Source organism: Aethalodelphis obliquidens, unplaced genomic scaffold (genome assembly GCF_003676395.1).
Source record: "Aethalodelphis obliquidens isolate GAN/ISIS:26980383/991018 unplaced genomic scaffold, ASM367639v1 scaffold38, whole genome shotgun sequence".
Taxonomy (NCBI): Eukaryota; Metazoa; Chordata; class Mammalia; order Artiodactyla; family Delphinidae; genus Aethalodelphis; species Aethalodelphis obliquidens.
Genome location: NW_020837982.1, coordinates 12,790,165 through 12,802,871, shown reverse-complemented (window position 1 = coordinate 12,802,871; position 12,707 = coordinate 12,790,165). Strand labels below are relative to the sequence as shown.

General features: G+C 44.1%; 1 pseudogene; it reads left to right on the top strand.

Moving 5' to 3' along the window:
• The first annotated feature begins 6,519 nt into the window (after positions 1–6,519).
• Positions 6,520–12,707, top strand: part of LOC113632965 (myosin-4-like) — a 42,733-nt pseudogene continuing 36,545 nt past the window's right edge.

Genomic DNA, 12,707 nt, shown 5'->3' with positions numbered 1-12,707 from the left:
CAATCATTGAAATTAGCAAACAGTGTTTTACACATTCTCATTCTTGCCACACTCATAGGAATCTGAAATTGATGAAATTAAAATCCATTACTTAAGTATTTCTAAAGACAGATTACAAAATATGCAGCTAAGGAGGAAGGGCTTCCCAAATTTGCTCATCACACTAACAGGAATAAAACACACTGCAGAGCTGTGACACACGAGCTCCAGGTCAATATACTTAGGTTGGCCCCAAACATGATGTTCGTAGGCTCAAGATTCAGTCTTTACACAAGTCTAACTTTGTTGTTTTTTGAGCAGAGTCCGCACCCCTGAATCCACTCAGCTGTGTCTTCACTCACAAATAATGCTGAGAGAATAAGGAGAAATGGATTCAAACCTATGTCCACTGTAGTAATAAAAAAAAATTACTCCCCCACCTCAAAATTTGTGTTTATTGGAAGTAATTCTAGATGAATTAGGACCAAGGAAACCAAAGTATAATTAAGTCATGACCACACCATTGCTGACAAGATGCAGTAGCTGAGAAATTCCCAGGAGAGGGATGAAAGTTGAGAGCAGTGTCATAGAGCACTGACAGCAGAAAGAGGGGTTGGGGAGCAATCAGAAGGTGGTGTTAGAGGTTAGGTAGACTGGGATGGCCATCCTCATTGGAAGACCCCTAAAGACAGGAACAGAGGGGATGGTTGGAGGGACACAGCTGTGTAGGGTTGGAAGGAGGTCAAGCTCTCAAAACCAAGAAGAAGATAATTAGCGGACTTTCTGGGGGTAGAGTTTCCAGGGACACCATGAGTCATGCCAAGAGAGTTGGATGAGACCTAACAAGGGAAAGTTTTATCAGCCAAGAATAAATGGTTTTAGCCCTGGGTCCCAGAGTCCAGTTGTATAAATATGGGGACAAGATCTGACTTAGCAACCGCACGCATGCAGCGTGCGTTGAGGGGCTTTGCTTGACAGTGAGTGGTGAGTCATGGGTGTGATGAGGCTGCCAGAGGGCAGTCACCACCTCGGGCATGACACCTAGGTCAGGAGAGGTGAGGGTACATGCTGATGGAGGACAACATGTGGCCTGGATGTCACACTTAAGAGATTAACAGGAGTGAGCTCACTGTGATGGTAAAGGAGATGCAGAAGCGTATCAAGGAAGAAACAGATGACGACAGCACTGGGGCTACTTAGCTGGAAAAGAAAAAGCTAAGGAGGGACTTCCCTGGAGGTCCAGTGGTTAAGACTTCGCCTTCCAGGCTCAATCCCTGGTCAGGGAGCTAAGATCCTACATGCCTTGCAGCCAAAAAACCAAAACGTAAAACAGAAGCAATACTGTAACAAATTCAATAAAGACTTTAAAAATGGTCCACATTGGGCTTCCCTGGTGGCGCAGTGGCTGAGAGTCTGCCCGTCAATGCAGGGGACACGAGTTCATGCCCCGGTCCGGGAAGATTCCACATGCCGTGGAGCGGCTGGGCCCGTGAGCCATGGCCGCTGAGCCTGCGCGTCCGGAAGCTGTGCTCTGCAGAGGGAGAGGCCACAACAGTGAGAGGCCCACGTACTGAAAAAAAAAACACAAAAACAAACAGCTAAGGAGAACCCAGAGGAGCCATCAAATGGGTGAAGAGTTGTCTTGTGGGGAGAAGGTTTGAACTTTCTGTTGTTACCAAGAGCCGAAAGGAGGATCAAACATCCTGAATCACAGAGAGCCAGATTTCAGTTTCAAGCAGGAAGTATCTTTGGCTTCCAGAAACTACCCCAAATGATTTTCCAAAATTTCCGAAAGGGAAAAAAGTCACCTTGAAGGCATCTGAGTAGGCTGGACAACACTTTTGCAAGAATATCGCTGAGACAACTCAGGCATCATCTAGGCAGTAAAACTAGGAGATACTGGATTCTGAGTCATGGTTAGAGCTGTGGGTGGAAGAAGAAAAATCTCCACCTCAACACACGCAGTGACTTGAATCCCAGACGGAAAGTCTTGTTTTTCTAAGAGACCTAAAGGTATAGTTTGACCATGAGTCACTGTAGGCTTTCCCCAACTTCAGACTTCATTCTTACACTACTACCACAAATTTTGCAATATCTATTTAAGACCAGTACTGCTAATTCACTTAATATTTTGATTTACCTTGATTCCTTTTTCTTCTTAGATGTGTTTTTCAAAGTTACCCTATAGGCTTGCTATGAAAGTCTGGACCGTCTATCTCAGCATCAGCGGAGGCATTTAGATATTCAAAATCTCAAACTCTACTCCAGATCTGCTGAATCAGAATATCTATTTCAACAAGATTCCCAGTTGGATTCCCTATGCCCACCAAAGTTTGAGAAACACTGCTTAATATCACTACTATAAACAGACATTTCACTGTCTCTAAGTGGTTAGCACATATTATTCTATTTTATTCTAACTTTCTTCACATTTTCACAAAATATTATCTCTAAACTTGGGATGCATCTTATAATCAATGAAAGGAGTATTGTAATTAGCAGGGTGTTTTCCTTTATTAGTGGGACACAAAATAGTTTATCTTACAATTGATGGCATCTTACATTTTGCTAAAATAAGGTAATAGACTTTTAATATAACTATCAAAATTAAGAAATAGTTGCCTATAATCATTTTGTATTTGACCATTGGGACCACGCCACGGTTTTGGAAAAAGTGGCTTTATGAAAGCAAATTAATGCTCCCAAACATCACTGTGTTTGAGGCCCTTGAGAACAATTCAGTTTCCTCAGTCCCAACCACAGAGCTTCTGTTGCAGATGATTTTGACGTGGGTCAACTTTCAACACTTTGGGTAGCAGGCTGAACACTAAGTCAAGCTAAATGACATCAGACCGTAAACTTGCAGCCTGACGAGATTCCCTCACACTATAGTGCAACCATTCTCAAACTGTGGCCCGTGGATCCTTGGAGATTCTTAAGAACTTTTCAAGAGGTACATGAGGTCAAAACAATTTTCATAATAATACCCAGATGCCATGTGCTTTCTTCACTGTGTTGACTTAATGATGCAAAAGCAAGGATGGATAGGAGTTCTGTAATAAAGTTCACTTTATTACAAATCAAGACATGACACCAAGCTGTACTAGTAGTCATAGTATTCTTCACAGCCATACACTGACAGTGAAAAAAAATTTTTTTTAATTTAAAAAACCAGCTTCGGGGGCTTCCCTGGTGGCGCAGTGGTTGAGAGTCCGCCTGCCGATGCAGGGGACACGGGTTCGTGCCCTGGTCCGGGAAGATCCCACATGCTGCAGAGCAACTAAGCCCGTGTGCCACAACTACTGAGCCTGCGCTCTAGAGCCCGTGAGCCACAACCACTGAGCCCGCGTGCCACAACTACTGAAGCCCGCATGCCTAGAGCCCATGCTCCACGACAAGAGAAGCCACCGCAATTAGAAGCCCGCGCACCGCAACGAAGAGTAGCGCTCGCCGCAACTAGAGAAAGCCCGCACACAGCAACGAAGACCCAATGCAGCCAAAAATAAATATAAATAAATTTTTTAAAAAGCCAGCTTCATTGAAAAATGACCTAAAATTTGCAGCAGTGGAAAGTATTAATTTTATTACATCTCAATTTTATCCACATCTTTATAATATTCTACATGATCAAACAGGAAGTCCATGAAAAGCACTCCTTCTGCACACTGGACTTTGACATTTGTCTCAAGGAAAAACACATGTGCAGTTGTCTGCGCTGCAAGATGAACCAGCCACTTGATTCATGAAGCACCATTTTTACTTGAAAGAACGACGAGCGGACAAACTATTGTTTCTCAGACTTGGATATCTGCCAGACAGTTTCTCAAAAAGCAGTGAAGTGTGTTTATCCTTTCAAGGAAAACTACTGACAGTATCTTTTACTAATGATATAGTTGAGTTTTCAAGCAAAAATTAAAATTTTGGAAGACTTGTATCTACTATCATTAGCTTGACAACTTCCTAATATTTGAATTTTCTAATGAGATCAGTACTTATATTAATGATTGTGATTTTTTATACTGTATAATGAAACGTGCCAATATTTGGAAGTTCCGTATAATTCAGTGAACAGTATTTTCCAAATGATCAATGTATGATGTTTACACATGGGTAAAAGTTTCATTCAAAGTTCAACACAGACCAACAGATCATAATGTTTGCTGATATGGTTTCAGATTCCACATTGCAACTAGCCTTTAAGGAACTACCACAGAAACTACCACGTGTCAAGATTTGGTATAGTATCTAAAAAGAATATCTGCAATTATTTGAAAGGGCAATTAAAATACTCTTTCCTTTTCTAAATTATATATCTGTGAAAGATTTTCTATATCTACTTTAACCAAAAAACAAAAAAAACAAAAAAACCGTACAGCAACAGACTGAATACAGAAGCAGGCATGAAAATCCATCCATCTTCTACTCAGCAGACATTAAAGTGAGTTGCAAAAATGAAAAACAATGGTACTCTTGCCACTGATTTTTTTGTTTTGGAAAATATACTCATTTTCATAAAAATATGTCATTAATGTTAACATGCAATGAAGTTGATAGGAATTTTAAATGAATTAGATTTTCTCAATTTTGACTTCTAATATCATAAATATTGGTAGATATGACCTGCATAAACCAAACTCACTGGGTTCTCAATGATTTTTAAGAGTGTGAAGGGGTTCTGAGAGAACAAAGTTTGAGAACTGCTGCTGTCGTAAAACTCACTTAAGCCACAAAAGAAGGGACTATCTTCACAGATGAGGAAACAATATGGATGAATTCTTCCTCTCCACCAGGAAGTAACTGAGAAAATTTAAACCGCATGAAGCCTGCAAGCCAGAGGTCCTCTTTGTGGTGCTATATTGAGCTCCAATCTCTTAACTATGAAAATTTAACCACGAGCACACAGATGGTTCAGCAGGGCCGCTGGCCAAAGTAACATCAAAATGCAACTTATCCTGAATCAGATCCAGAGGGAAGCAGTTGCTCCTGTTTCTGTAGGACTAGATCCCCCCAGAATCTCAAGGAGGGATATTGAAACAACAGTCAGTTACCAACGAAGAGTAATTTCATAAAGTGTAAGATTGGGGGCGGGGGAAGTTCCAAGAGACAACTATCAAATGTTCGATTTTCCCACTTTTAACAGGAAACATAAAAGGCCTTATTCAAAACATATGAACTACTTCTTAAGAGAGATATGGGGATACATGTGTGTAATTGAGCTCCATTTTATGGTCACTTACAGAAGAATGTATGTAAAAGAAAAAGCAGAGAAAGAAAGGGAGAAGGGGGAGAGTTGTGGGGAAAAGAAGTAGAGGGTCAGGCAGGATGCGGGAAGAGGCCCAGAGGGAACAGGAAAAGCAAATGCAGATGAGGAAAAGGAACCAGAAAGGTCACACAACCTGCAGGGGCCTTAGAAATGAGCTAGGCTTGCTTCTTCATTTTAAGTGAAATTAGTGGCCCAAAGAAGGTAAGTGGTTTGACCAAGTTCAGGGACTTTAAGCCAAAATTTCTAGCTTCTAAGCAAGGAAAACACATAAAGAGAAGGTCTGTGAAAGGGGATGGTTTGGAAAGAAGTGATGGGAGGGATGAGCGGGAGGGTGGACAGAGAGAGAGAGGCAGAAAGATACATAAATACACACACATGCGCGCACACACACACACACACACACACACACACACGCTAAGCAGTGAGTTCTAAAGCAGGTATTTAATTAAACACTGTTTGTCACACCCTGACACTGCTACACATAACTAAAGTTTGGAGACCCCTGCCTTAAGCCCAGGATTTCTCAACTCTACGGTGCCTAGAAATCACCTGGGGATCTTGTTAAAGTGCAGATTCTGGTTTTGTAATGCAGGGTGGTTCTGAGATTCCGAATGTCTAACAACTCCTCCGTGATGCTGATGCAACATGTTCAAGGATCACAAGGACCACACACAAGTTCCATTGCCTAGGAACTTGCTAGAAATGCATATTCTCAGGCAACATCCCATACCTACTGAATCAGAAGCTCTGGGGGTGAGGCCCAGAAATCTGTGTTTAAACAAGCTCTCCAGGTAATTCTGGTGCATATTAAAGTTTGGAACCATTGCACTAGGCCATAATGTCTCCTATCACCTTGTTGCCTGTAATTGACTAAACAAGTGTGGCAGTACTTTATGTTCCAGTCATTACTTTTCACTGGGCTATCTGAACTTTCTACTAGGAATTATCAACATTCCAATCATTCTTTTCAGACACCCTTAAGATTTGGGAACGCCACGGAGATCATGAGGCTCAAATGTGATGTGTGATTAAGGAAGTATTTTCTGAGGCCTCCTTTATTAGGCTCAGCTTGGCTTCCTCTAATTGGTTTAGACTTCCACACCTGGAGCTGGACTAAGAGCTGTCCCCTCAAACCTTCTTCTTGTAGTAAAATATCCCCTTTAGCTCATCCCCACTTGCCCACTCTAGGCCCCTATACCAGGTCCTGGATTCCTCAGAACGTAGGTTAACCCCAGGAACTTTTGAATCTGGCCCCCTGTCTGAATGGAAATAACAGGATGGAGCTCCCCAAAGCTCCAGACTCAGCAGCCCTGGTCTTCCCAGCCCCTGCAGTCACGAGCTCTGATGCGGAGATGGTCATTTTTGGAGAAGCAGCTCACTACCCGCGGAAATCAGAGAAGGAGAGAATCGAGGCTCAAAATCGCCCATTTGATTCTAAGAAGGCTTGCTTTGCAGTGGATGATAAGGAATTTTATGTGAAAGGTATGATCCAGAGAAAGGAAAATGACAAAGTCACAGTCAAGACCCTCGACGACCGGGTAAGTGTTGATCTCAGATGTCCTTGCTAACATGGGCATCCTCCTTTTCCTTTGGAGTAGAATAGTAGAAATTGCATGCTGGTCCACAGGAATCTGAAGATAGCACAAGCCTCACATTGACCTCCTCTGAGTGAAGCCGCAGGTAAAAACTGCCATGGCACGTACCTCTGCTCTGGCTCTTTCCTTCGAGGACTTGGGCTTTGAGAGTTTTTATGATGTTTGCTTTGGAGAAAGGGGAAGGTGGTGGTGGAAGCGTTTGGACTGTTTAAGGGAGAGACTGATACAGATTGCTGCTGGATGGGCGAATATACCGAATAGAACTCTAGGCTGCAGAGTGACTTACAGAGGGAGCTCCGGAGGCAATGCCTAATTTAATGCAGAGAATTACAGAGCACCATTCAATTCAACACTTACTGGACACCCATCATGTCTAGGTCACCGTGTCTATCACTTTGCAAATGTGAGCACATCTCAGTCCTGCTTCCCCAAAGTTTATCATCTAGTGTAGGAATCAAGAGTACACGGTGGGTATGGGGACTTCCCTGGTGGCACAGAGGTTAAGAATCTGCCTGCCGATGCAGGGGACATGGGGTCAATCCCTGGGCCCAGAAGATCCCACATGCCGCGGAGCGACTAAGCCCGTGCGCCACAACTACTGAGCCTGCGCTCTAGAGCCTGTGCTCTGCAACAAGAGAAGCCATGACAATGAGAAGACCGCGCACCGCTCACCACAACTGGAGAAAAGCCCGTGCGCAGCAAGGAAGACCCAACGCAGCCAAAAATAAATTAATAAAATAGTTTTTTAAAAAAAGAGTACATGGTAGGTATGAATCGCAGTTCACAAATTCAAGCATACGAGACAGATGATGATGATTATGATGATGATGATGGTGATTGTTATTATTAAACTTAACCTCTGGTGTCAGCCCCTTTTCACAGGGCCGGAAATAAATTTTCTGGAGTTACTATTGGAGTCCCCTCCCCAGAGCCATGCCACGTTTTCAGTAATACCACATGGGGTGTCACTGCCCCCCTGAAGGATGTGCTAAGAAACAAGCCCCAGTTTCTGAATCTTCAGGACACACAGATTCCATCTCCCTTATGCTATTTTGGGTGTCTCTCTCTCTCTAGTTTAGGGCAGTGGGGCAGAAGGGCTTCCTTTCCTCAAGAGATTTGGTCCATATCAACAAATCTCCCTTTTATCTTTTCGGTAAAACCCTCAAAGCTCTCCTAAGGATTTGGGCTTTTGGAAAACAAACGCTAGAAAGGCTTACAGGCTCTCTTACTTTTATGCCCTATTTTCTACCTTTCCTGAGTAATGGAGTGCCAGTTGTATGCTTAAAGGGAAGGGAAAGCAGAGAGGGGAAAATTAGGTAATAGTCTCAAAATACTGTTCAGCCATGGACCATGCTTCAAGTCCAAGTGTTTTAACTATTAGAGCAGCGGTGCAAGGAATTCTGGAAGCCTTGAAAAGACAGGGGAGAGCAGAAACAGGTCATGGAAGAGGTGGCACTTAAGAAGAGCTTTGAAGGTTGCTAGATGTAATTTCAATGTAGATATATTCCAGACAAAGGGACCCACATGAGCAGAGGTATTGAGGTGGAGATGCACAGAATACACTGGAAGAGTTTTTTCCAATATTCCAAGCTTGATCTCATTGCAGCACTCATAGCAAACGGGGTAAACACAGGCAAGCTAGTGTGGCCTTGGCCATGCTGAGTTCCACCGGCCACCCTGAGGCTGAAGGGCTCTCTGACTTTGCACACCTCTAACCCACTTCTGGCACACAGAACGGCACGCTGACGTGGGGGCCTCAGACCAGAACTGGTTATACACTTTGACCAGACTTAGATTTATCAGAAACAGTTATTTACGGATCATCTCTGGGCACAGAAATGATCCATAAAGTTAACCACAGTAATGGGGTAATCTCACCACAGTATCTCACCGTTTTCACCACACTGGTAGCTCACCACATCCGCTCTCCCACTCATCACGTGATTTTCCTCTCAATATCCAGACATTCACTCTGAACAGTGAACAGGTGTTCCCCATGAACCCTCCCAAATTTGACAAGATCGAGGACATGGCCATGATGACCCACCTGCACGAGGCAGCAGTGCTGTACAACCTCAAAGAGCGTTACGCAGCCTGGATGATCTACGTGAGTGCCCTTCAACCCCTCTTCATTCCATTCCCTTCTCTGAGTAAAATCAACAACCATAGGTTGAATTTTCTGATTTTCTCAGACCTACTCGGGCCTCTCCTGTGCCACCGTCAACCCCTACAAGCGGCTGCCGGTGTACAACCCCGAGGTGGTGACGGCCTACAGAGTCAAAAAGCGCCAGGAGGCCCCGCCCCACCTCGTCTCCATCTCTGACAACACCTATCAGTTCATGCTGACTGGTGAGTCATTTCTTTAATGCATATTAAAAAAAATAGTTTTAGTGAAGTATTCAAGTCCTTTACCTGTACTGGTTCGTAGTTCATTACTCGAGCCCGTCACAGGCTTTGGTCATCCAAATGGTGCCATGACCAAAGTGACCTCAGGAGATGCAGAGGATGTCAGGATGGAAAGCCAGGGGCGCAGCATCTTCCATTACCAGTCACGGTTCTTGAAGCCACGCTAAGTACATGCTTCTCTGGGGGTGGACGTGGAGCACAAGGACATGCGCTGCCCCCACCTCCAAAGAAACCCCCAACATGAACACACTTGGAAGAGAGACTATATTAGTAGCCACTTAGGAATGCAAAGTTGGAGAAACGGGCACAGCAACTTCCCTTCACCTGTTTTCTCAGGCTCCCTCTTTCTCCTCCTTAAATTCCCAGAATAGCAGATGAAATAGCAGAGATGTGGTAATACCGTCATCCTGTCATGCCTAACATCACTTCAGTCTGTTCAACTCTCACCTGATTTGACTTGGTGCAGAGAGAAGAAGTAGAAGCAATCATCTGAGATCTGAAGATGCTTAAAAGTCATCCAGGACAATGTTGCCCAAACTTCAGCCATGCCAATTTCACATTCGCGATCCTGGCCATTTCTGCATATTTAAAATCTTTCCTTATAGTGACTGAAGTTCCGTCCATTTCAAAAAGGAAGAATAGGGACTTCCCTGGCGGTCCAATGGTTAAGACTCTGTGCTTCCACTGCAGGGGACACGGATTCGATACCTGGTCAGGGAACTAAGATCCCACATGCCACGCGGCATGGCCAAAAATAAAAATAAAATAGGAACCGAGCAAATCTGCCCTTTGATCCGGAGGAAAACTATTTTTTTAAAAAAAGGAAGAATAATATCACTATTAGTATTAGTTTCTTAGGACTGTCGTAACCAAGTACTACACACTGGGTGGCCTAAGCAACAGAAATGCATTGTGACACAGCTCTGGAGCCTGGGAGTCTGAGATCAAGGTGTCAGCAGGGTTGGTTCCTTCTGAGGGCCGAGAGGGAGAATGTGTGCCAGGCCACGCTCCCAGCTTCCAATGGTTTGCTGGCCAGCTTTGGCATCCCTTGGCTTATAGAATCATCACCTTGATCTGCAATTTCACCTTCACATTGTGTTCTCACCTGTCTCCAAATTTGTGTTTTTATAAGGATACCAGTCATATTGGATTAGGGGCCCACCTACCCCAGTATGACCTCATCTTAACTAATTACATCTGCAATGACCCTATTTCCAAATAAGGTCACATTTTGAGGTACTGGGGGTTAGTTAGGGCCTCAACATATTAATTTGTTGGGGGGAACACAATTCAACCTATAACACTCTTGTCAATGGAAAACCGCGGTCACTATCCACAAGTAGAAAGTAAAGGTGACAGAAAAATGCAATGACCACAAACCAGTGTCCAGAAATTCTAATTAGAAGCCGTGGCTTCTTACAAGTTCTAAGTCTGAGACTTGCTTTCTTTGTTGAAAAGGGAGATAAGAAAGTGCTAGAGAGGAGGTAAAGATCTGTGAACGTGAATAACTTTCACACTGTGGGACTCACCGTTCACTTCCCATGCTGCCCACGTTACACATCCAGCATTTGGGAAATCTGCCCAAATTGTCTCAGACAAGACTAGACATGACCAAATCATCACACCACTAGTTAATGGCGAAGCCAGAACTAGAACTCATGGGCTCTATCTACCCCCAATGTTGCCTGATTTGTATATCCTGCCTATATGTTGTTTATTTACTCCATCCTGCTTCCTTCTGCGTTTCTAGATCGAGACAACGAGTCCATCCTCGTCACGTGAGTAACCTGTGTTTTTGCCATGATGACTTGGAAGGGGCTGTCCATTCCTTCTGCTCTCCTTTATCTCACTTTTTTAAAAAAATTTATTTTATTGAAGTATAGCTGGTTTACAATGCTGTATTAGTTTCTGCTGTACAGCAAAGTGATTCAGTTATACATATATATTCCTTTTCATATTCTTTTCCATTACATTTTATCACAAGGTATTGAATATAGTTCCCTGTGCAATGCAGTAGGACCTTGGTGGTTATGCATTCTATATATAATAGTTTGCATCTACTAATCCCAAACTCTCAATCCATTTGTCCTCCATTCCCCCTTTCCTTGGTCCCCTTGGCAATCACAAGTCTGTTCCCTATGTTTGTGGATCTCACTTTATTTTATTTTACTTTATTTTATTTTATTTATTTTTGGGTGCGTCGGGTCTTAGTTGCAGCACTCGGGATCTTTTGTTGGGGCACGCGGGCTCTTCATTGTGGCGCACAGGCTTCTCTCTAGTTGTGGCGTGTGGGTTTCCTCTTCTCTAGTTGTGGCACGCAGGTTCCAGAGTGCGTGGGCTCTGCAGTTGTGGCACGTGGGCTCTAATAGAGGCGCACAAGCTCAGTAGTTATGGCGTGCAGGCTTGGTTGCCCCGCGGCATGTGGGATCTTAGTTCCCTGACCAGGGATCGAACCCGTGTCCCTTGCATTGCAAGGCGGATTCTTTACCGCTGGACCACCAGGGAAGTCCCTCTCACTTACTTTTAAATCAACAGCGGAAAATCCGGGGCTGGGAAGACAGTGAACACCCAGCGTGTCGTCCAGTACTTTGCAACAATTGCGGTCACTGGGGAGAAGAGGAAGGAGCAGCGGCCGGGCAAGATGCAGGTGAGCAGCTTCCTGCACCTGGAAGGCTTGCTGGCATAAGTATACCTTAACTCCCAGGTGAGCACCAAGTGTTTGCAGGGCTTTGTGCCCAGCAGAGATGCACAGCACGAGGTCCTGCCCCAGGGGGTGTTTACGGGGCAAGGCGGGAAATGGCTCCACCTCGTGGACTCAGGCTCTAGCACCAGCTCCATCAACAACAGCCGAGTGACCTTGAGCAACTCCACATCCTCCTTTGGAGAAGGAATGGTTTAGGCCAGTGGTTCTCAAGCTGGAGTGCACATCAGAATCACCAGGAGGGCTCGTTAACAACCGATTGCTGGTCCCCAGGCCCAGAATTTCTGACTGAAATTCCTATCTCATGTTCAAAATCCTGGCATGTTGCATTTCTGTCGTGTTCCCATTGTTCATGCTGCCGGTCCAGGGATCACACTTCGAGAACCACTGGGCTGGACAGCTCTGACGTCAGAAAGGCAAGCACTCATGTGGGGAAGGGGGCGAAGGTGAAAACTCTGCTTTCTATAAGTGGATTTCTACGTAATAATTTTCACAAAATATTTTATGCAACTTAAAAATTTTTTTGAGAACCACTGTTTCTATCATATGGGTCACTTTCATTGCTCACAGTCTATTTCTACTTCTGAACCCGAATATCTATATAAATGGGTCCTGGTGCATGCAGGAACAGAGGTCTATATTTTACAAATCCATGATTTATAATAAAATGTTATCAGAGAAGAAAGGCCGTCTGGGAGATTGAGATGTAGCAGGTAGTGCTCCAACCTGGAATCTGGTGTGGCCAGATGCCACTTTGATGCTG